The sequence below is a fragment of the Paralichthys olivaceus genome, chromosome 22 (genome assembly GCF_024713975.1).
Source record: "Paralichthys olivaceus isolate ysfri-2021 chromosome 22, ASM2471397v2, whole genome shotgun sequence".
In the NCBI taxonomy this organism is placed as follows: Eukaryota; Metazoa; Chordata; class Actinopteri; order Pleuronectiformes; family Paralichthyidae; genus Paralichthys; species Paralichthys olivaceus.
In genome coordinates, this window is record NC_091114.1 from 6,916,939 (window position 1) to 6,943,197 (window position 26,259).

The 26,259-nt window shown below is 42.1% G+C and overlaps 1 protein-coding gene across 4 annotated transcripts in view; it reads left to right on the forward strand.

Annotated features, from left to right (window-relative positions):
* kdm6ba (lysine (K)-specific demethylase 6B, a) overlaps positions 1-26,259 on the forward strand; it is a 93,141-nt gene that overhangs the window by 22,043 nt on the left and 44,839 nt on the right. For 3 of the 4 annotated variants that reach the window (XM_069519223.1, XM_069519228.1, XM_069519224.1), the window contains exon 4: positions 12,036-12,101. The gene's annotated coding sequence lies outside the window, so the exon portion shown is untranslated. Of the gene's footprint in view, positions 1-12,035; positions 12,102-20,699; positions 21,353-26,259 lie in introns of those variants that run through there. The other variant, XM_069519225.1, reaches the window with a different exon arrangement.

Consider the following 26,259-nt stretch of genomic DNA (forward strand, 5'->3'; position numbering starts at 1 on the left):
CAGTCTATTGTATGTAACCTTTTGAAAATCAATTGATGATTTATTTAGATATTTACCAAAATAAAATGCAAAATATTTGCTGCTTCATTATATCATTGTATTTTCTCACAAAATAAACTATTAAAGAAAAATAATCAGTACTTGAATTGAAAATGAAAAAAGTTGCAGCCTATGTAACCTGAGATATTGGCCACTAGTGGCACCATGAAGCAGTGTTTTGATTTGCTTCCTGTTTAGTTTAAGTGCATATTACATCACCCTTATGTACTTGTGTCTGGGTGATGCAATACATATTTGATGCTGCTCCACTGACATACAACACTGAATGTTTGTTTGTTTACAAGATAAGTCCACTGGGTACCTTAATACATTTTTGAATTTTACTTTTGTGAACATAGACTAACATTGAGTCCAGTGTGATACTGTGTTGTGGAGCCAACGGCAAAACAAAAGTTTACGCTTGTCGAACTATTTGCTGTTGTGTCTTTACAGTCTCCCCCAGGCCACTTCTGCTCAGGTTCGACCCCAGACAGGCCTGTAGCCGCACAGCACACTGCAGGTTAGAGGAGTCCTCATCAGGCTGAGGGGACCAGATGTGTCAAGTGTTTGAGCTGGGAGCACAATGTGCCCCCTGGGGCCTGTTGAAGTGCCTTGGGGGGGGGGGGGGGGGGGGGGGGGGGTTATACTGTGAATCTCTGCACCCACCCCCTCAACCCCCTGTCCCTCAAGCCGGGGCTTTTCCTGGGCAGCGTGGCACAGTGTGTGGCCTGGCCCCAGGCCAGAGCAGCCAGTCTGCCTGCCTCTGCCAGCCTCGCTCCCCTGAAACCAAAGACAAAGCTGGGTCACAGCCAGACACTCCACACTCTCTGTTTATCTCTTCGTCAATCCTGTCCTTCTCTCTTTAGACTGCCACTCTTGTTATCCTTTCCCTTTTTCTTTGTCACATATGTTTTCCTTTCCATGTTAAGACTTCCTGTGTTTGTAATTCTTTATTTTCCCTTTGTTTGACTCTATAATTTAAATTTTCTGCTTTCATTTCCTATTTCTATTTATTTTACCATCTTAAGGCCAATTCATGCTTCTGTGTAAAAGCTATGCCATAGCCTACGCGTACATGTATACCTTACACAGAGCCCTATGTCATACCCTGCAAGCACCTCCCTAAAAATGTAGCTACACATTGAGGCAATGCAGACGGCAAGAGCTATGATTTGTCCGCTCGGTAGCTTCGCATTTTCGGCAGACTCTGCCAATTTTTGAATTAAGTTGAAGGAACGAAAACTCACAACATCTTTCTTTTCTTCGTTGCTCTCAACATCTATCAGCTCTAACTCCAACACGATCCACTTAAGCTGCTTTCAGACAAGTACTGGACTCCGCAGATCTTCCACTAGTGTTTCAATAGTGTAATTGCAGCATGACTCACACACACCCAGGCACAACTATGACTGCTCGGCCCTGTGTGTAGGCTACGAGCGTAGGCTGCGAGCGTACCTAAGGTGTAGCTTCAACACAGGAGCATGAATTTGGCTTTACTCTGTCAGTACTGTTCCTAATCTTTTGGCAATGTCAAGAGTTTCCATTTCCCAAATCCACGCTCATGCTCAAGTGCAAACACACAACCACACACACCAACATTATTCCTTACGCCTGCACATACATTCAGTGTCAGGGCTTGAACACCCCAAACACGCACAGGTGTACAGGTATCAGGTATAAACCTGTACACACACTGCACTTTTTCTCTAAATATCTTTTTGTTATAATTAGTTCTGTTGTTTGGAGAACAGTGTAGGTCAGTGTGATTGAGGAGGTTGGTCTCAACACCAAGTGACATAAACCGTTTTCAGACATGACCTCCGGAGAATCGGGTCTGGACCTTCTCTGCAGTTTGCCTTTCACATATGCAGAACTCAGCGAGGGATTTTCTGCTCAGATGCGCTCACAACAGCAACAAATCTCGAGAGCATTCAGGGGTGGAGTGGTGCAGCAGGCAGAGCAGGGGGATGTAATGTATTTATCCCACTGCATATATTGCATGTTTTTGTTTACAGCACATCGACACCGGCGTCTGTTCTCATGTTATCCTATGGTGGAGTGGCACCACACTTCACCATTATAGATTTTTATTTGAATTAGACTGTAGTTATACAAATGTCTCTTAATTGCTTTTCAGCTGTTGGAGATTTATTCTTTCGGAGCATTTACTGCCATGTTGAAACTTCCAGATGCTGTTATGGTTAAGAATATGGTAGGAATAGCTCTGTTGTGTTCAATGGCTTGATTAGTTGTGGTGGAATGGAATTTGTTTTCCTGACATATGAGGCATTGAAATAAATGTGAAATCATTTTTCCTCATATTTACTGCCCAGTTCTAAAAGTAGTTTAGCAACTATTACTGTTAAAAGAATATAGTAGAACAAGGTCTTAAGCATGGTCATTTATTTACACATTCTTACACTTTGGGCTTCAATTGCAACCCTGAGGAACACCTAGATGAAGGATTTAGTTTGTCTCCAATTGTAATAGCAAACCTATATTCCAAATACATTTATTTCATTATTTTTTTAAGGTGTACATGTTTGTTAATTAAAGTGAGATGGGTTCATCAAGAACCTCAAGGGTTCTTTAAGGAAATCTAGTATTTAATTTAAGATACAGAATAATAAGCTTGACAACCGCTAACACAGTTGACTCTCTCTCACACTCTCTCCCACACAACTCCTGACCCACTTTACATTCAGTCACACATACAGTTCTTCTCATACTCCCATATACAGCCGTACTATCGCACTTTTCCCATATAAACATACATATAGCCCACTCAACACATCATCCTCCCACACCCACACATATACACCCCCTTCCTCTCTGTGGTATGTGTGTGTTACAGTGTGTCTGTCATCCTGTCGCTGTGTGAGCGCTGTGTGTGGGCTCCACATCAAACCAGCTGCCTAACCAATAAAACCTAGTGCTAGCCACCAGGCTCAGACCGGCTAGTATGCATCACTCACTGAGAGTGTGTATGTACTCCATCCTCCACAGCCACCCACGGTGCTGCCACCAACAACTCTGGCTGACTTCATCAAGAGATGAGTGGTTCCTTCTCAGTCTCTTTCCCTCACACCCTCACCCCCATTTTCAACTTTCATTTATTTGCACTTGTTGACTTTTTGGCTCTTCCTTTTTCTTCAATACTCAGCTCTTTCATCTACCTTTTGTTGAAATGCGGGGTTCAGTGCATGTCTGAAACAGTCTGTGCAATTTGGTGCACCTTAATTGAATTCAAGGGGACTGACTCGAGTCTCTGTCATGACGGTGGTATGAGATTTCCTGTTTCCATTCTAGTTTCTAGATTGTATAGTATTGCACAGAGTGCACCAGCAAAACTCAGTCAAACTTTGTCAATGAAACGTTTCTGACATTGCTGCTGTACAAGATACATGTCACAATATTAGAGCCTGATCGATTATCAATATGGCAATAATAGACAATACAATATCAGTATTGACTTTTATGTTTGCTCATATTGGGCCAATATAAAACCTTTTATTTTACAGAATAAACAATACAGAGTAGGTTAGCATACGTATAGCAAGACTCAGATATATTTATTTGTCATAAGGGTTTGATTACAATAACCCCATCTCAATAATTATTACCCATTGTTTATTTTTTAACAAATAGTGGTGGATTTATTATATTGTTGTTGGAAAATGTTTACTGCTTAATATCGGTATCCCCATCAGCTCCTAAAAATACTTATCAGTCAGGCTCTACATTACTTCATAACTAAAGTGAGGTACATTATGTTTTTGTATTACAGGCTCCAGTTTGATTCTTTTGAATCTAATTTTGTGTGATATTATGTTAATATGACTTGATTTTCTCTCATACAGAGAATATCACTGCTTTATTTGGGATCACATCTTCAGTTTTTTTTTCCAAAGCGAACTGAGTCAGCAATGGCTTAGAATCCGTTTTTAAAGTTTTAAAGATAAAAGTGGGACTGGCTACAGGGCAGATCATGGGTTTCTTGCTTTTTTTTTGGTCTCTCACTCAAGGACATGCTGACCTGTTGTGGACAGATCGTGTCCACGCACACACACACACACACACACCAGAAACACACACCAGGGAAGGTAATCTTTTTAATTCTATGCAGTGTTTGAAGTATTTCCTTGGTCGGCTCAAAACTTTAACATCAAAAGCTCGGGTCACCCACCCTGCCTTCATCTCTGCGTCCTCCTCCTCCCACCCCCCCACCCCTTTCTCTCTCTCCCTCTCTACTGTGATCTGCTGAGACTAGCACAGGAGTGTCCTGCAGATAAAGTGGGGGCAAGTAAGATTAGACATACTGACGCCTTCACACACATACGCACATCGCGTAGATATCAGAGAATAGAGACAATGACTTTTAGCCGTACGCATCCGCAACAGTGTGTGTTTGAGCAGCTAGTACAGCCAGTTGTTTCATCATCACTCTGCAACCATGTTTGACACACAGTTCTATTTTTACCAAACAGTCAGACTCACAATGCACAAGATGACTCACAAGTCACTATTAGCCAAACACACACACACAACTTGAGGATTTCCACTGAGATGCACGTGGTGGTGAAAAAGTCTCACACACTGCCCAAGTAACAAATGTGTGTTTTGCTCTGTTGCCACGGTGTCTGTTCGTGTGTTTGCATGTGTGGATTGCTGTGTATGTGTGTCCCGTGCCTCTAAGGGAGACGCTGAACAGCTGCATGTGGTTTGTGTTTGAGTATCTGACAGCGGCTGGCCCCTCTCTCCTGTCTGGACTCATGGGTGAGCCCTCCTCTTCATTCGCCCACTATCAAAGCAATGACCAAATAAAACACACACACACACACACACACAATGGCACATTCACCACACATACTACTTCTTTGTTTATTGCTCTAAGAGGAGCCAGATGCGAACTAACACATGCACATGCTCATATTCCCCAAACTGGTGTGTATGTCCTTGGATCTTTTTGCATTTTGTGTGAGTGTGACTGTTCCTTTGTGTTTCCTTTGTTCCTGAGTCTTTGTGTAACTGTACACACATGTCTATACCTGTGGGCATGCAATATGTCAGCATACTGTACATGGTCATGGGTAGAGTTATGTGTGTGTTCTATTTCTATTGGTTATCGGGCTCTATTTGTCCAAACCTGTCTTTTCTCTCTCTGTGTGCTGACTCAGCTGATCTGGTGTATTTAATAGGTGTGTGTTGCAGCTCCAGTAGTGTTTAATATAGTCTGCGTGCTTTCTCGGCTCCAATTCATGACACAGTCAGCCAACAAGTCTCTGAACAGTGTGTGTGTGTGTGTGTGTGTGTGTGTGTGTGTGTGTGTGTGTGTGTGTGTGTGTGTGTGTGTGTGTGTGTGTGTGTGTGTAATGACAGTTTAACGACAGTTTAACATGAGTCATTGCAGTATATGTGTTGGCAGAGGTATCCCAAAATTATTTACTATGTATATGGTACTTATAAAGGTGGACTGATGAGGTGTGTGGCTGTGTCTTCGTTCATGTGTACACACGTGTGCAGTAATGTATTGACCTTGTCTCTCATTGCTAGTTCCCAGAATGTTGATGAATAAATAAAGGCGTGACGCCTCTCCACCGAGCCTGTGTCTGCTGCTAGCAAGACAGGAAGGACAGCAAGGCACACACATACACATACATATAATAAGCTATTCTCCAGTCCGAAATAATGTTGGTTGGCTGTGATACTGTGACCCAGAATGATACCTCTCTGTGCCTCTGCATTTTTGTGAATGTGAAGGTGAAGTGTGTGTGGGAGGGGAGGGGGGCATCAGGTTCCTGCCCAGGCTCCTGTTCATACCTGGTGGCCCCCATGTGTAGAGTTTGCTTTGTGTTTCATAACCCTCTTGGTTATGTTTTCAAACTGCGTCCAAGTACCTGGTGCAGATTTTAGATCAGACACAGTGCAGTGCCACATACTTGCAGAGACATTTTAATTTAACTGGGGATCTGAACACTGTGCAGGTTCTCTTTGCATCCACAGTCTCTCACCTGGGGCTCCTCATTTACAATTCTTGTACAGCTTTGTTACGTGTGTATGTGCATGACCTCTGAAGTGGTAATGTAACTTACCATTCTCAACTTTTTTGGATGAACTATCTTAAAGGTACTGAGTAAAGGTATCTGTTGATACAGTATGAAGGGTTTTATATTCCGGTGAAGCACATGCACAGTTTCAGTTGACAGCGTCAGACTTAAAGGTTCAGTTTGTAAGATTTAGATGAAAGGGATCTATCGGCAGAAATTAAATATAAAATAATCCTCAGGATGTTTTCACAAGTGTGTTTCATAAAAATTGTATGAATAGTTGTTTTCTTTACCCTAGAATGGGACCTTTATATTTACATCAAGGTGGTCCTCTTTACGGAGGCCGCCATGTTTTTAACAGTAGTCCAGACTGGACAAACTAACACCTTTTGAGTTTCTATGACAACTGAAGGCTACCACAGGTCCTCTGTCGTGTTTGAAAGGGGAGGGTGAGGTGAGGGGCATTCAGCTGCAATATGCAACTTCACCACTAGATGTCACTAAATTCTACACACTATTCCTTTAAAGTATGGACAGGGGCTCTTGACGCTAAATCTGGCCCTGGGCCCTTGAAGCCTGAGGCTGGCCCATGTGTATTTACTGTATATATCATTGTGTGGATGTGTCTGTTTAGAGGAGCTTTCAATGCCAGTTCTTAAACAGCTTAGCAAAAGCCACATAGATCAAAGCTCTGGCTTCCATAAAAATGACTTAAATGCATGGAGAAGCTGCAGAGCACATAGAAAACACACACACACACTCTGTGTGCACAAACAAGCGTAAGGTGGGAGTGGTCAGAAGATAAAGTGCCAGACCACATCTGAGGGTGGGGTCAAAGGTCAGGCCAGACAGTCGGGTCTCTGCACGTGCCCAAAACAGGTGTCCTAGCAACCGTGGGGGGAGGAGAAGTTTACAAATACACAGTGACAAAAGTACATGTAAGCAGTTAAGAGTCAAACATCCTTTTTTTTTTTCTCCAACACAAACATTTTAAATCTCATACAACACATGCTGAAGCATATTGAACACAGTTGTGGGCTTTTTTCCTTCTCACTCTGATTTAGTGCTTCTGCGTCATTTGGTCGTCTCCACCCACCAAATTTCATTCCATCCTCTAATTAGTACAACAAAAGACCTCATTCGCAGAACAACATCACCCACTGTATATTCATTCAGTCACATGATACGCCATGATGCACCATGTGACAAAACTAACTGAAAGGCAAATTTGGGTGCTGCCCTGAAATTTTCCGAAACAAACTCTTTATTTAATTTAACATTTGTTTCTTTGTAGATTCTAAATTTGCGTTACATTATAATTACACTTTCTGTAACTTTACACAATATACAACTACACATAATATTTAATCTACAGAGTTGCTCTTTTTTTTGCTTTGATCATGTCTAAGTCGACTTGTGTCATCAGTTTACCTGTGATGGTCATGGACTGGTCATGTTTTGTTTTTTCTTTTTCCCCCTCTCGTTTTTTGCCTGCACTGTTTTACTCTCACAGACCTGGGCCATGAAAGCACCACAGCTCTTAGTGAAATGATTAACTCATGACTGTCATGAACTCAAGTGAACTGTGGCCTTATGTGGAATAATAGGTCAAAAGATGGTATAATGATATGTAGAGATATTTACTTTAACTTACCAAAGTTGTTTTTTTTTACATTTATCTGCATTTTTTGTTTGTGTTTTCATTCAAATTTGTTTCCTCCTTTATATACTTTCAACCGAAATGTTCATTTTCTTTAACTCTCTTTGAACTTACACATGGTGTTCATAAAAGTACATTTCTGTTTCCCCATTTAAAGAGAAAGTTACTACATGTAGTACATAGCATGCAGACAACTTTGATGTGGGCTTACAGGTTTAAGGTCACCCTGGTTTAAGTAAGCAATAAATTCCTTCATGCCCTGGCCATGTCTCTCTCAGACACACTGCAAATATAATGACTTGTCCCTTCTGAGGTCAGGGTTGCACACATGAAAGACGAGCAGACAGACAAGTCAGAGCCACTTTCAGACATACACGTTTCTCCACCAGATGTGCTGGCCATTTTACATGTCCAACTCAAGCTTTTATTTTTGTGTAAATGTCACCCCATAATCTAGCTATTACACAAATAAGGTTATATGTACAATAGAAGAAATTCATACCCTCATATCCACCAAGACACTCAAATTACCCAATTGCCATTTCTTATGCATAGAAATACAATTTGTTCAAACAAATTAGGCAGTCTTAAGGTGAGGTGTTCACTTGTAATGAAGGTATCATGTGGTTTGTAATGTTAGTTTTGTGTGAATTCAGTTTTCAAAGTTTGCAGTCCTAAACTGCAGGAAATCACTTATCCTTTTTTCTGATCAGGACACAGATTTATGTACTGCCTGGCATTTTCAGAAGTATCAGAAGCTTTTCTGATGCTGGCATCGGTTTTGGATTATCTCTACTTGTTGCTAAAGCTAATGTGTGTCTTGTCTCGCTCTCTCTTCCTATCATGCACGGACCCACAGACCCACTTTGTTGGCAGTGTGCTGTCGCTCCCATATTTTTGTCATTGACCAGATAAGCAGTACAATGTTGAAATAGCAAATCCCACGATCCTGTTTCCCAAGCAACCTCAATACTACACCCACACAAACATGCCCATTAGATGCAGGAGTGCAAGAGCTATACATTTGTATCTTTACACTAATCTTGTGATGTCTTGTCAAAAAGGGATTTCGAAAGAGAGGTTGAACAGGAAAAGGTGCAAAGACAAGAGACCGAGAATGGGAAGGGACATTTTCACGACAGTGAACAAAGAGACTGAGTAGAGTGGTGAGAAAAGAGAAAAAAAGGCGACAGAGATGTGAACATATGGATGGAGCAGGGAGAGAGGAGGAAGCCAGAGAGAACTAATTAAAGAAAGTAGAGTTTTAGTTGGGTGTTGATTCCATGAGGAGTAATGGTCCCAGGTGTGTGAGATGAGGGGTAACAGAGGAAATGAGCGTCGGAGAAGGAAAGTAGGTCTTCATATGCCATATGTTCTCTATATTCCCCTCTTTCTTCTAACTCGCTTTCATTCCCTTTCATTTCAGATTTTGCACTGGCTCACTGAGACCAGCTGATGTTCCATTGCTTGTCTTCTTCCTCTCCATATTGTATTTCTTGCTGCGTGTTCTCCCTCGCAGTTATTGCATTGTACTGCAGGTTTAGTAAGGTGACAGTGGGATTGAGTGGGTGGTGGTCTGGAGACAGAGTGATTGTGTGGCTGTTGCCATTTGCTTTAATGTGCATTTCACTGGGCCTCAAGAGCTTCTATGATTTGTTCTCACAATGTAAAGCGTGTTATTGGCTGTACCTTGTGTAGATAACATTTCAATATTTGTCCTGTCCGTTCTGTGTTTTTCTTTTTGTGTTAACTTGTCCTCTGTTTACATTTCATATTGTTTGATTATGTATTTCTTTGTGTGCATTGGATGAGACTGCAGCTCTACTAAAGGTTTTACTTTAGGTTTGGTTGCTGTATGATCGAAATGCCTCTTTGCAAGGTTGCACTGTATCGTGTGGATGCATGTGTAAAGTCCACATATATCCCTACTAGTGTTTCATTCCTTGACCACAGAAACAGACCGCAAGTTTTCTTAAAATAGCTAAACTCACTCACCCTCCCCTCAGTGAAGCCCCACTCTGTCCGCATGACCACCCCACCCCCCTCGATCACTGATCTGTCCACCACGTCATGAAATACAAGCTACTCCCACTGTACATTCCATTCAGAGGAATGAGCCAACTCCCCTGTAAATTAGAGAGCGAGGGTCTGGTCATTGTTTTTTCCCAAAGAAAAGAGAGCAAGCAAACAGGAATGGAGCAGCCTCCAACTAATGGTTAGCTGGGATTACTGGCAAGGGGACCAGAGGGAAGCTGCTGCTGTGTCACCAGGTTGGAGTGCCTCAAGGCTCCATCCCAGGGCCCCTCTTTAAACTCTCTTTTCTCTGTCTCTCTCTCTCTCTGTTGTGACTGTTTGCATGTGAGTCTGTATGTGTGCCCTTGTGTGGGCCCTCAGGCTGTTGTCAAGCAGATCATGGTAGCTGCTGCGAGTCAGCTCAGCTGTCTGTGTCTACCTACATACCTCTATTCCCTAAAAAGAGAAGAAAGAACGGAGGGAGACAGGGGATGGGAGGAGGGGGTTACAACAGAGAAATAGAGTGAGTGCATTCCTCGACGTGCACAAAACATGTCCGCAGGGGGAACTGCAAGCCCAGCAAGATTCACAGACTCCTGGAGTCTTAATATAAGACTCTCCTCCTCCCCCTTCCTTGTTTTCCTCCCCCTCTCCTTGGCCCTGGAGTGGTTTAGGCAAAGGGATAATCTGTGGAGGAATTCCAAAAGGCAGGAATCCAGGGATTATCCAAAGAAAAAAATGGTGGATGATGGAATATTTTAGGGTTTACCTGAAATGATTGCTTGGGTTTTGCGCTCTAAGGTTTGAATTTGTGACAGAATTACAGATTTTACTTTAATTGACTAAACAATGCAACAACGTTCTAAATTGGATTATTTTACGTGTGTGTGAGTGAGACCATATACAACGATTGTCAACATTAAGACTGTCCGCAGTTGTGAACTCCCACACAGAGATGGAATATTCAGGATTTTTCTCACCCTTTCTTCTAAAAAGCAATTACAGATTAAGCATACAGTAATAATAAAGTGCACCCTGATGCCAGTGTGTCAGCCAGTTGAACCCAAAAATCTGATGAACAATTAGTCCCAAACTTTCACTATCGTGAAGTAGGGATGTCCAAAAAATCAAGTTCAAACTAATTTGACATGACACACAATTGGTTTGAATGTTTGAATTCCTGATGTGCTCATAGACTTCAAATTAATATAATATAACATAGTATAGGTATCAGTTATTTGATCAAGTTTCACCAATTAGAAGTGCTTTTGAAATGAATTGTTAACTTCACATGTTAACTCGGGAGCCAATCTCATCTCATCTGCGTCAGTTCCAATATGATAATGAAGTAATGAATTAAGCTCTAATAGCTAACAGATATCAATTTAGAGCCGGACTGTCAGTATTTAGTGCTTTGTTACAATATACTAAACAATTAATTGGTTGACAACAGAAATAACAGGTTAATTGACAAGTAAAATTCTTATTTACTGTTCTAATTAAATGAAATAACTCACTACATATTGTAGTAAAATTCATCCCTCTGTACTTTCCTTAGCAATGAATTTTTGTCTGTTGTATCTTCAACATTCTCATAATCCCATTGACCTTGTTCATATTCCACAAAAAGCAGCCAACCTGTATGATAAATACAGGTTTGTAGCAGGATGGTGTAAGATACTGTTACATTATCCATGTAAGGCTGTGTTATTGTAAACAAGCTGCATCTTTGGGGCTTAGCTCCTCCTGTCCTATTTAGGTGGTTGATAAACAGGCTTTAGCTTTAAGTATGGTGATGTCTGATATTGCGTCTTCTTACATCATGTTGGTATCTTGTTTATGTGTTTTGTCTGGCAGTGTGTTATTTTTGCGTGTCTGTCAATATTTGTCCCAGTGTGTGTGCGCTTGTTTGTTGCATGCATGCATGTTTCATATGTGCAGGGAGATTTACATCAGATTTTGTGTATATTTAAAATGTCTTCCCATATATCCTTCTATGTTATCCTCTCGTCTTTGTTGTTGATTTATACTCTGGCTTTGTTTTGAGTCTGGCCTTAACAAATTCCGCCCAATATCAGTTTTTGAGGTTTTGAGCTGTGGGATAACAAATTGACTCAATTAATGATATAGTTGTGCAAATTGCATAATATGTGTAGTTTCATACATTAGTGAGTCAGTTGGGTTCTCACATCTACCCTATATGGCTATATGGCTGTGGATAATGTTCTTTTGTATGTGTTTATCATCTCTTATATCTGTGGTATCCTTTTTTTCAGGTGCAGACGATATTTGGCCCGACCAGTACAGCCAGTACAAATCCTGAGTGTGCACAGTAGTGGCAGGTAAGAAGAAAAAGTGTGTGTGTGTGCGCGTGCATGTGTGAGTGTGTGTTTGTCTGTTTCTAGCCTAATAGATTATCGATGCACTGCTGAGTTGGTTGGCTACAGCAGACAGTGGAAATGGGCCTAGATTCCCCTGAGGAAACAAGATATCTCAAACACACACATTCACACACAAACACAGCTAACACACACATACTTCTACATACACAGGCACTAAAAAGCTCTCATGCGCTGGACTTTAAAGCACATTTTACATACACACTCACATTCGCATGCACACACACTTCTGTACAATTAGACACACTGCACACCTGCTGTGTTTTTCGAGGAAGCTGAGTTCCATTCTGCATGTATCTGAAGATGAAAGGGGGAGAGGAGGAGACCGGAGACAGACTGACAGGAGGAAGAGGAGGAGACCACGATAAGGAAGCAGAGGAGGAGAGAGAGGGAGACGGGCAGGGAGGTAGAGGACAAAGAGGGAGACTAGATAAAGAGGAGGAGCAGATGAGCAGAGTGATAGGCAGCGCTTCATGCTTCAGTCTCTCCTCCATTCATTTCCCTCACTCTCCTTTGTGAACAGATGGGTGGAGGTATCACACTGTAATGAAAGTCAGGAAAAAGGGGCAGACAGACAAATACATACAGTACATGTAAAATGGCAGTCACAAATGGATGCACACACACACACACACACATTTTCGCTTCACCAGACAGATGCAGTACTTTGCGTCCCTTGTTCCTCTCTGTCTCCTCACCTCCACCACTTTCTCATATTTACATATGACAGATCACTGTGTGTGTACGTGTGTTTTTTGTGTGCCAAGCCATGAACTAGTCAGGTCAGACAGGTTCTACAATCTTGTTCCCATAGACAATTCAACAGATCTGAACTGAAACCAGTGATGTTTCCTATTCCTGGACAGAGACACACACACAGAGGGGGGTGGGAGCGAGAGGCTGCAGGCAGATGATGAATCAGATGAACAGAGGGAAGAAGAGATAAGGTGGTGTAAAGAAAAAGGAGGGTGAGAGGGAGGAGGAAAAGAAGGCATCAAACTTGTGAGCCCCGTGGGTCTTTGCACCGGGAGTTGGAAGAAATAGAAGCATGGTGGAGAATTCAAATGTCTCAGTGCCAGTGAGTTCACCAGCAGTCTGTGCTGGATCCATCGCTCATCACTCAATATGCATACACTCTGTTTGTGTGATGAAATTTGTGTCGTGTGGTGTTACATTTTTAAAGCTACTACGGGGAGTGTTCTGTCAAGGCAACTTCAAATGACACAGGAAAGACAACAGTTTGACATTTAAGAACTTCAGCACCTTGACATTTTGTAGAAACAAGCAAACAGTACAGAAAAAACCCACAAAAATTTGTTATGAACTTTTCATACAGTTGCACGTTTTACAAATTGTTAATGACTTAATCTATCAATAAATAGCTGAATAGAAATTACCCAGTTTACCTTTCAGGATAAAAATGTTATAATGATTAGTGATTAAGATTTTCTGATTATCAATAGCAATCCAAATACTGTAAATCATTAAACTTTTTGGTGAATACAAGTTTTACAGTTAGTTTAGACTAAGGCTAAGGTTAGCTTTATGTCAAGATCAGGATAAGGGTCATGGTTTGGCAAGAAGTAGTTGTGGTTACAGTTAGAGTAAGTCTCCAGGAAACTAATGTAAGTCCTCCAGTCTGCATTTCAAAGTGTCCCTGGGCAAGACACTAAACCCTAAATTGCCCCTGACTGCTGTTCCCTCAGTGTGTGAATGGGATGTGGAGGAGAAGCATTAGAAGTGCCGTATGAATTTGTGTGTGAATGTTTGCACGTGACCTTTATTGTAAAGCACTTTGAGAACCTGTTAAGATTTTAGAGGTGATATTTAAAAGTGCATTTACCAAAAACAATCCCCGTAATTGACATTTTAGGAAAAACACTTAAGCTTGAGACAGACTTTGATTCGGAAATTTTCCTGAAATTCTCCAGAGGTGAGAACGCAAATGTCAGAGTAATTTCTGGACATTTCAGGGGCATTTTCCTATCTGCCACCGAGTAACATGTCTGAGTGAGTCAATGTGAGAAAGTAGCAGAAAAATGTCTCTAAAATTTACGGCGAGTGGGCGTATTAAAGACGTTTTTACCACACGACAGGGGCAAAACAGAAAAATATCACAGGATTAAAAAGAGGTTCATACAGACTCAACCCCTCACCTGAAGGTTGCGGACATTTTCCCATTTTAATTAAACTTGTCTGACTAAGCCCATCTCCCACTGTGCTCTTTGCATGTGAAGAGCAATCTCCAAAGATATTCAGACCAAATTTTCTGGACACACCCCATTTCCATGGTTGAAAACCGCTTTATTTACTTTCTTGGCTATAGATAAGAGGATGGATACCGCTCTTTTATTTATCAGTGAAATATAAGGCCGTAGGCAACCAGTCAGCTGCTTAGCTTAGCATTAAGCCTGAAAACAGGGGAACTGACATCGTAAAGTCTTGTCATCATTGTGAGTTTTTCAGACAACCAGCGGAGACTTGAGGAAGTTAGTGCCCTAGGCCAAGAAATGGTGCAGCACAACAGCCCAGATGTTCCTGTAGATGATCACACAGTGCTGTCTCCAATCAGCTTTTTAATTTCAGTGCATCAACCTCGGTTTATCTCTCTCCTGTCTTTCTACCAACAGCAGAGGGGGAAGGAGAGAGGGGATGATATTTGATGGGAGAGAAAGAGGGAGGGGGGGGGGGGGTGTTAGAAGAGACAGTGCCTAAACCAGTGTTAATTGAACACAGCTGTACCTCGTTAAACATTAATTGACAATTAATCAGCTCACACACACACACACACACACACCGTCAGTTGAATATATCTTTTAAAAGAGAGAGAGAGAGTGAGTGAGTGGGGAATAAAGTAAATTATTCACGGTAGCACAAGGAAAGCCTGTTCTAGCTCAGCCTCCTTCTCACTTTCTCTTTCCCCCATCTTTTCAGTGTTCCTCGCCGCGCTCCATTCAGCCCATTAATCTAGTTTTCTGCCTTTATCTCCACTTCCTTCCCCTCATCCATCTGTAGTTCATCCAAAAAAGGAGAGTGAGGAAGTGAAAGAAAGATGTCACAACAAGGAAGAAAATGCCAGGGGGGAAAAGCAGGGATGGAGGATGAGGAGGAGAAAGGAGAGGCCCTGATGCTCCTCCGTATGAAGTGAGTCATGAAGAACAGGAATATAAGTGAACACATTGCGTGTCAATTCACATAAGTTTGACTGTAACTTGAACATGCTGTTAACATGACAGTGACATTCATCCATGCATGTTTCTTAGGTTATTCATTCCACACAATAGGAAAACTGCTAAATCTCTTTCTTTGTCGTACTTTGATTTTCAGATTGCAATAGTGTAGATCAAATTCAACATCTGGCAAAGAGTGAACAGACCTTGCTCAGTTAACAGCTCATTTTCACCTGGTTAAAAGTCACATCTGCCCCCCTCTGCTCTCTATGATTACCTTTGTTATGTTTTGATTCAACCTAAACCCCAAGTTGGTGATTTAGACACATGTTCCTGCTTTTCTTATCAGAGAACTCAATGAGCCACTACATTGATTTAGATTGATTTCACACCTACCTTGTTTGGTCCAGACCTCCGGACTTCTCAGTTTAGTTTAAATCAAATTAACAGATGTGAAAGGTTCCTCGGACAAACAAGTTTTGTCTGGCCGAAAGAGTCATCAAACTGTTTTTTTTGGTTAGTTCAGACTTTGGGACCAATTGCAGGAAGCTAAATTACAATGTGAGACCAAAACTAACCTAATCAAATGTGAACAACGTAACAAAAACATGATCCTTGGTTTGTCCTTTGGGCTGTGAAAACGCCCATAATCAGTGGTTGTGTTGTCTCCTCACTAAAGGTCCCTTCATACGACATGTTGTCCCAACACACTGAGGGCAGAATGTCACACACAGACAGGGTGGACAGCCTGCTGTCAAAGAGAGAGGCAAGAATGGTGAGGAGATCAAATGGGCAGAGCGTTGCACACTTTCTATATTTGACAGCGTTCAAAGTGTAGTACACCACCACCTCAGTTATGCCATCCACATGGTTTCAGTTGTTAGTTTGACCGTCCCACAAGCACTTTTTGGTTGAAGCTGCACCCTCCAGTTTTTGAGTGTGTGGATGATGGAGAGCCAAACCTGAGAAAAGATATATATTATTAGATTTAGCCAGCGAGTGTGGATGTTACTCTCAGAGCAGCCTGTGAATGCTGCTTTAGTTGATATCGATGCTGCCACAGGCACTTTCTGTTCCTACTGTCGTGTTTGAAGAGTTTGCACTGTGTTTGCAGTAAACCCAGTCTTTCCTGCAGATCTGTTGTGTTGGGCTGTTCTGCCCAGTGCCTCTGGCTCTTACATAACAGCACAGATTACAGCAACTAGTATAACCTGCAGTGCACTCACTGACACACATTCTTTGTCTCCTGCGTTCCCTCGATCTGTCACTATCTTCTCTGCCCTGCTCGCACAATTAAACGCTCTCTTTAATGCTTTGTTTCCCTCGCTCTCTTTTCTTTATCCATTGCTGCTTTCTCTCTCTCTTCTCTCTTTATCTGTCACTTTGGCTGCATCCCAAAATTCCCAGCTATTATTCACCCTCTCTGCGTTTCAACCTCTTTTTCTCTCTTTTTCACTGTCTCCTCTATCTGTCACATCTATCTGCCCTCATCTAAGTCTCTCTTTCCCTCCTTCTCTGTCTGCGCTCCAACTCAAATATTACAAATGCTATTGCATGCTGGCTAGAGGCCAAATCAGCAAGGCAATAAATCAATACAGTGAGAGAATTATGTAATGTCCCACCATATTGACTGGCCTTCTCTCCTCCTCCCTGGGAGGTTTCCTCTACCGCTCCTTGCTCTCACTTATTGACTCACTTTGTTTTACTTCCCTTTGTTTGCTTCTTACCCCTATTTAACCAAACAATTTATGACTAATAAGACTTATTTAAAGCATTGGCCTCAGGGATAGTTTTGGGGTGAAGCGAGAGTACACATAAGCTGCTTTCAGACAGTGAACTCCGGAGATTCTCCACACTTTCTCCGGAAGAGGTGCATACGTGAACGCAATTGTCCAGAATTTCGGAATTGTGATCTTTCCTCATTTTAAATTTTTTATCGAAATATCGGAATAAGAACCAGTCTGTGAACTTGTACCATTTAGTACATGATATTGTATTCAATGTTAAATCCCACACCGTCCACAGCATTTAGTGGCCCCATATCCTCATGTGGATTGTGACAGACTCAGTCCCCTCTTTCCATCGTTTAATACTTTTACTGTTATTTTTTAGCTGCTCTCCTGCTTAAAATGCTGCATAAGATAATACATTTGTCTTTATCTTGGAAAGCTCTACATTCTGCATCTTCTGTTCTTGACTCTCCATCATGGTTGTCAGCAATGACACGCAACAGCTCCGTCAGAAGGGCCCCTTTATGGAGCATGGTCGAAGAAAATAGTACTTTTGAGTTTTTTCATATATATGGATTATCTTGTGGATCATATACAGACCACAGGCAGGAGGTTCCTCACCCATGGTTTAAATAGAGACCAAGTTGTGATTTTACTTGCAGTATATTATTAGTCCCTCTGTGTGTGTGTGCTTGTAATTGTAATTACAGTGCAATTACAGTTCACCCAGAGCAGTAGATTAGAAATGAAACATGCAAAAACTCTTGTGGGGTGTATATGCTCGAGTGGTGAGTTCACGCCTCACCTGGAGCAAAACGTTTGTTGCCCAGTGGTGACTCAGTGAGGAAACATTTTTCTAGGCTTGAATCTTGGCGTTGACCTTTCGGTGTGAAGTTAGGGAGAAGGTGCTTCTGCTTCTGTGTCCTAGATTATAAAATTGTATCAGCTAAATCCTGGATAGTACTTTAGTACTTTCAAGTCTAAAGTCTTCTGGCTGTTCACATGCAGTCGGTGTTGGTGGGACTAGATAAAATTGAGTCATAGTAGTAATGTAAACATTCAGTGTTGGTTTATTGTTTCAGTTCCTTGTTGGTGCTGGCCACACTCCAGTGATAGTGGATATACTTCCCTGATTGACCACTCAGTGTTTGTTTGATGCACTAGTCTGCAAATGCAACTGCACAACAAATGGCTTCTATGTGAGACATAAAGCTAGAAAGCATTTGCCTGCATCTTTATACAGAGCAATGTTTAAACATGTATCTCGGTAGAAGTTTGGAGTCAATAAATACACTTACAAACTTGAATGGCTATTTTTAGTATTTTGCTTCACAAAATATTGACAAAAAGCCAACAACGATGATTATGTTGACAGTATCTTTTATCATGGACTACATACATAGATAAAACTAATTAGAGGTGGTTATTAGCTGGAATGTGTAAGTTTCTATTGCAGCTGTTCTCCTCACACTTCAAACAGCTTAATGAAATGCACACACAGACACACATGTTGAATGCAACATCTGTATCTAAGCTCTGTGCATGCACCAGAAGCTGAAATGAAATTAGGCTCTTTCAGCTGGCAGACACATTGAGCAACTGGCACATACTCATCTGCTGATTTTCTGGAAAGTCTTCAGTGTTACCTCCAGTGTTTCTCTGTTACCTTTCTGTTCTGGTCATGCAGTCGCGAGCCATGTCTCCTGGTGCCCTGGCTTCTGTATAGGTAGACGGAGGGGGGGGTAGTCTATAGGAGTCACTGAGTGCAGTAGTAGTGCCTATATTTCCTCCAGCCTATGCCCTGGTCAGAGAGTGCAGCGGCTCTATGCTGTATTTTCCATACCGTCACCCCTTACCCTCCCTCTCTTTCTCCTTCCTGGCTTTCCGACTGTACTTTTTCTCTCCTCTCTGGAATTCCATCTTCCTGCACGTGGCTGACACTCAAGAGGGCATGCCATGTGCATGTGTGCGTGCGTGTGCGTGTGTGTGAGAGAAACATGCCAACAAGTGGGCATTACTTGTTCCACTGTCCCAGCCTGTAAGCTCTGTAGAACTCAAACAAAGTTACTGTGCTCACAGTTAATACTGACATATTCAATAATCTACACAGAAGTTAAATATGTACTGGACAAAAGATTAATTGTTTTGAAACATATTAGACTTTCTAAACATTATTTTTGATGATATTTAGTTGCTTGATCAATCGTTTTTTAAGTTTGACACTAAATACCCTTTCACACTAGACATACAGTAAACTCACATGCCCCCAACATCTGGCTCTTGTCTTCACTGGCACAGGGTACAATTGGCATTTATTCCCGGGTCAAATGAGTCTGCAGTAGTCACGGGTATTTATCATCTCGAGCTTCAATCGACACTGATGGAAACACAACACCCTAGTGGACATGCCAATTTTCACCCTGTTTCCAGCGCAATGCTATAACATGCGTCAAAGTTCTGGATCTTGTGTGTAAATGATCAACTATAAATTATGTAAATTATTGTTTGTTGGGGTTTTTACTGTCAAGGGAAACAATGAGAAACAATTTTGTTCTTTGCAACATTGGTATCACAGTGAGCCGAGACAGCTTCTCCTGATATGAAAATTAACCAGTGTAACAGTGACTGGTCTCCAGGCTGCTTTCTACTGCTTATTAGCCCTGTTTGAGGCTGCATTGAATTGAAAGAGCCAATCACCAAACCCATTTTACACCAAATTGCCCTCTACATGCAATCTTTAATATTCAAAAAATATTGATCTCAAAACTCTTTTTCCACAAAAGTAATTTCCTCTTCAAAACAAACAAATATTACAGGAGGAAGGGATACAACTCCATCACTTTTTTTATTTTCTGGTCTACAAGTTGGCTCAGATAATCTTGACTTTTCAGCTTGGTTTCTGATCAGGTGACTTCTTGCAGTGTAATGATCTTTTAAGGTTAAAAAAACACATAACTTAGTTTAGAAAGAGGGAAAAGCAGTAAAGCAGCCATCTAATCTAATCTAACTGATTGAATTTGCAACAGAAATTAGATATAGTAAATCCATTATGTTGTCAGAAGTCAGTAAATGAAGGCAAAAAGTTAGTAACTCTTCCAGTGGTCAAGTTGCACCAGATTTGTGTGGGAGCCATTGTTCTTGCCTTGCCACATGTTAGCTGCTTTTTACTCAAAACCCTCATCACCGACTTCACACATCTGTTAATGTGAAGATGTTGCTGTAATAAATTCACATCTGCACGACGACGCACACTGTAGTCTTGTAACCCTGATCGAAGGTTATCTGTATCTCTTATCGATTTTTTTTAATCATTAGCGTGTGTGCGTGCACTCTAGGTCCAAGCATTTTTCCATCAGGCTTACATCACACTAATGAAGAAGAGATATCGAGGTAGAGAGCGAACACAGAGGCTCCTTCTGCTCTCCAATCCCATCTGTTTGACACACAGAGGGAGGGAGGCGAAGGATGGAGAGAGGGAGGGAGGAGAGAGGGAGGAGTGGTAGACGAATGAGAACGAGGCCAGATCAGGCTGAGGGAGGGGTGGGGGAGCTGTGGAAAGGGGGGAGGTGCTGTTTAGAGAAAGGCAGGGAGTGAAAAAAAAATCAGAGGGAGGCAGGCTGGGGGGTTGGGCTCTGAGCCTGTGCATGAGTGTATGTGTGTGTGTTGAGAGAGAAAGAGAGAAAGCAGAAGCAAATGTGTGTTGTGTATGTCTGTGTGTGTTTGTGTGCGTGTGTGCGCTCACTCTGTTCCTTTCCTTTCTTTGTTTGACTACTGAGTGGGAAAAAAGCGAGACAGAATATAGAGATAGAGAGAGTGAGGAAGAGGAACAGACAGAAGAAGAGGATCTAAAACGAGAGTCACTTTTATTTTTCTAGAGAGGGAGAGAAGAGGAAGACAGACAAAGAGGATTTCTATTTTGGTCCCTTTTTTTCTTTTTTTTTCATTTCAGGCTGCAGAATAAGAAAAAAACCCATATAAAAATAACAACAACAACAGTGCTGCATGCTTTTGACAACAGTGTCATATTCAGGGGCAGTGTGTGTTTTGTGTGTTGGCTCGGTGCGCGTGTGTGCTGAGGAGGTGGGGGGAGGCAGCCCGTGCAATTTAAAGGGAAAATACAAGGCACACACAAAGCTGGGAGAGCAGGCAGGAAGGCAAGGCAGCAGGAAAGGAAAGGAAAGGTGGTGGGAATCTGCTGAGCTGGCTGACTCTTTAACCAACAACCCTCTTTTGGATTTTACTCCACCGCGCCGACCCTGTGTCTCGCTGTGTGCTCAGCCTGAGCCTGGCCACGGTAAGACGAGCTTCCTATCCACAATCTTTCAGCTGTTTCACCGCTACCGCTCTGCAGACAAAAGCAGGAGAAAGTTGCTGTGTGTATGTGTGCAGATGGAGAGGAGCTAAGCTAAAGGCTGAAGCTAAGGCTAAAAGGCGTGAGGAATGCAGCACAAAGGGAGCTTGTGTGCTCCAGCTGGGGCTGTGTGTGAATGTGTGTGTCTTTGTGGACAGTCTTGAATGTTTATGTCACAGGGCTTCCTAAACTTTTGCATGTGAGGGATGCCCCAAAATAGACGAGCACCAGACTGCAGGAGCCACTTTTAGGACAAAGATTTCTGGATGATTGTGAACTGAAGGTGGAGAGATTGAAAGCTATTTCAGAAACCATATGTATTATCCGCAGTGACTTCTAGTGCTTTACATGAAAGCAAATATTCTGAATCTAAACTAATTGTCATGTTACTGAGAAACCAAACGAAACCATGTCAAGGAAATTGTTGAGGTTGTTCATGTCAGAGCAGTGCGATTTAAATGCCCTCGATGACTCCACAGCCAGCTGGTTCCCCGGTGCAGAAAACAAAACACAAAAGTAGTTCATTTCTAGTTCTCTATATTTTTTTCTTTCTTGTTGTCTTATCCATGTCAATCCTTCATCTCTTTCCCTCAATGTCTTTTCTGTATTTTCCACCTTCACTTAAATGCCACTTTGCACAAAAGGTTGCTGTCTTTCTTTTCTCCTCATCTGCTTTTTTTCTGCTCAGATCTGTTTTTATGTCTGCAATCGTGAAATAAGCAGGTGATTGTATTGAACATGGGTCTTGTGACTTTGTTTCCGAAGCATTAATCAGTGAATACCTAGCTCCTCTGCACTTGTGCGCACACACATAGTCACACAGATGCCGGCTCCTATTGGCATCTTACACATTGTACTATTTAAACACACAAACAAAGTGTGAGTTTTAGTGTCCAGTAGTGGTCTGAGGGCTTGTTCTTGTCAGTAGTCTGGTCTGCGGTCAGACCCTGTGTGTGTGTGTGTGTGTGTTGTGTGTGCATGCACGTGCGTGTGTGTTACTCACATGTAAAGAGCTAATAGGATCCAGCATTTTGTGTGATTGTGTGTGTGTGTGTGTGTGTGTGTGTGTGTGTGTGTGTGTGTGTGTGTGTGTGTGTGTGTGTGTGTGTGTGTGTGTGTGTGTGTGTGTGTGTACACATGCTCCTCCCTGAGCGAGTGTGTGAGAAATACAACACTTGTCCCAGCGTCTGCCTGGAGCTAATATTGGTGTCAGTATGTGAGTCTGCACATGCGTGTGTCGGTGTCTTTGTGCGTGCCTATGTGTGTTTGTGTGCGCGTGTGCCTGTGCATGTCCTAATTAAGCCCCCCCCCAGTTTTCAAACCAACACAAACATTCCTAGAATAAAAGGCTCACTAGAAAGCCATCTCACGCATACTACTGTAAACCGATCCCAACAGCACTCCTCCACACACACACACACACAGACGCACACGCACACACACACACACACACACACACACACACACACACACACACACACACACACACACACACACGTGAGCACCCGGCCTGCACATGCGCAAACACACTTCCACACACAAGGCAAAATCACTGTTACTCTTCTGTTTGCCGCCCCCACCCTTCCTGTTACCCCTGGGGAATTTCTCCCTTTCTCTCTTTTCATTAGTTCATTACCAGCGGAAGTAGAGCGTCTTCTACTCTCTGACATTTCTTCCGTCTTTTCTTTCTTTTTTTATTCCTCCACCACTTCCTGTCCAGCTGCGATTATCCAATAGTGGTGTGCCAGGCACAGTTCAGCTGGGGTCGCCTGCTGTGGACTGGAATACATCATAGCTGCAGGCTCGCTCTCTGACATAGCCATGCCCTATTAGGAAATACTGTACACAGGACCCAGCCAGTTCTTGTGCTGTGCTAATCTTTTTATACTGTGCTGCTAGTTCCCATTCTGAATATAGAAGATGCTGTATTACAGGAGTCTATGATAGGGCATTATATATTACTTTATTGTGTGGCACGAATGATTATCTCTAGATGGATTATTTTTGGAGAGTTTTGTTATATTTGATTAATTAGAATAAGTTGTGGTTGAAGATTTATTCTTAAATGGCTTTAGCAATAAAGCAACAAATATTGTGGTAGAATATAACTGATTATGAGAGAAATTTGACATATATTTCTATAAATATATGTTTAAAAAAATCCCTAAAGTTGCTCTTTTTCTCATCTCCGCAGCTTTCTTTTCATAATTGTCTAATTGTGTGTGTCATCCCATTTTAGAGAGCTGATTATTGTGTGATATACTGTAAACAGAGAGGGAACAAAATGTTACATACAAATGATATAGTATCACAGCATCTATAATGCACAAGACAGATTCCATTACTTTCCATTCTAGCTGGGTTTTTTGTCTCTGCAGGCCACAGTTTTGCATAGTCATTAATTGGGGGAGGGGTGACCCAGCCCAACTGTGAGTGAATGTATGAGTTTTGCTGATACAGATAAAATATGGGGATGAGGCCTGTGATGACAGTTGATTCAGGAGCTGTCTGTGTAGCAACAAGCCATTTCCTGCATTAAGAGCCATTAGGACGCCACCCAAAAACTTCCTACCCCGTCTGTCACCCAGCGAGCCCAGTGTTCCTCTGCAGATGTGCACACAAACACACACAGGAGGTGGGGAGAGAGAGGGGGGTGATTTTGTGATTGAATTTGTATGTGCATGTGTGCTGCTCTCCTCTCTACCCCTCCCCAGCCCTAGGGCAGTCCCCCCACGCCTGAAGGGGGGAGATTGTGCATTCATTGGAATGGAGGCTGAGATGGCAAGGGGGAGGAGGAGGGGTAGGGTGATTGAGTGTGCTGCCTGGAGAAGAAAAAGGGAGACGGAAAGAGGAGAGAGAGAGAGAGAAGACGAGGGGGAGGGGTGTGCTGCCTTGTATTTAAGAACAGTAGGGAAAGGGGGAGGAGAAAGAGAGGAGCAGACAGGCAGGAGAAGAGGTTCAGGGGTGGAGGTGAGGGGGAGCTGGCTGGCTGACTGGCGCCATGGCTGGGTTGTGTCTGTGGTGAGAGGGGCTGGAGCTGAGCTAATAACAACTCATGTCAAAGTAATAATTGGAGACACTTTCATGAAAATAAATGTCTGTTAGTTACTCTGATTGATTGAATGTTGAATTCATTCAATCTGAAGCCAGTTCATGAAACCCTTAGATCTGAACCTCTGTAGTGTAGGTGTGAGATGGGACAAATTACACAGGAAGTGATTGGTGCTATGTTTTGTTAAAAACGGTGCATTTTTGGTCTCAATACTTACTCCTTGCTTTTTTGCTCAAAGAAACTGAAGTGATAAACATTTCAGATACTTCTTAATTTTGGCATAACATTTTTCTGAATAGTTTTGTGTTTTTTCATCTCTGGAAAGTGTGTCGTTGTAATTTTCTATCAAATATACGAACCCGACATCCTCCTCGCTGCGCAGCACAGCATCAGAGAGTAAGATCGAATTATACGTTTATAGTCAGAAATATTTTCCATATAATGAGTTTTTAGTTTGGAAAAATACAAGCATAACTCAACTGTGTCTATGTAGTGGAAGGTACCATTTGGCTTTGTGTTGTCTCCACAGCATTTCCAAGGTGCAGTGTGGTTTATTCAGCAGTGCATATTCTTTGGTACAAGTTCTATCTGTATTGTTGCACAACAGTCAGCTATTCAGAGCGTATTTGCCAGAATTTGTGCTAATTCCTTTAGGATCCTGGCTCTATTGCTAATGGCACAGCACGTATTCAGACACATACATAAATAGAGTAGCTGCATTTTATTCAGTGGCTTAATAGTCTCGTCTGATACTTTATCTATGACTACACACTAGTTTTATAGTCAAAAGCACAGTTTGTTAAGGCACAGAGGGATAAGGCTTAGGTGGTTAATTCTATTATGCACAGTAAAAGGGCTCAGTGAGATTAGCTTTGGCCTTGGAGCTAATTTCCACCATAGAAACTAGAAGTGGCTGTATATGATTTGCAGAGAGTAAGAACAAAGATAGAGATGGAGACATGATGAAAGACAGAGACTCAACAGTGTGGTGGAGGGTCAGATCAACATGCTCCAGCCTGACTTCCTTATTTCTTCAGGTTGGCTTGGATCTGAGCTGCAGACGCACAACAGAAAGAAGAGGTATTAAGAGAGAAAACAAAAAGAAGTGGAGATGGAGAAATGTCTTGGAGAATGGGAAAAATAGTCATGCTGAGACATTTTGAATACACACACACACACTGGCAGAGGTAGTGTGCTGAGTGTGCAAATGGTTTCTTCATGTGATTGGGAAAGAATGGATTTTGTTGATTTAAGGTAATGGCTCCCAGTTGTCTCAGTCAGGAAAAGGCTGTGTCACTACTACCTGGAGGAGACAGGGGATTGGCAGGATGATAGAAGCCAAATCTATTACACACACACACACACACACACACACACACACACACACACACACACACTTAACCACACAGAGATCGTGTGACTAACCTCTGTGCCAGTCGGATTGTGACTGACTGACACAGGTGTGTGTGTGTGTGTGTGTGTGTGTGTGTGTCTGCATGCATGCATGCAAGAGTCCTTAGTGCAAGGCTGATTTTATCTCAGTTTGGCAAAGGTCAACTGTTGAACTGTGTGTGTGTGTTTATAGCGTCTCTTGCCTAATGTGTGTGAAGATCTGTAGATTGTTAAAGTGTGCTAGCTCTGTGCTGAAGGACACGGCGTTCCTTATAGCTCATGATGAAAGCAGAGGAAATGTGGAGAAGAAAGAGAAATGTTTAGAGTGTTAAATACTAGAAAGAGTGTTAAGTTTTATAATTGATAATCTGTAGACAGTGTGCACGTGTCTTCTTCATCATTGAAA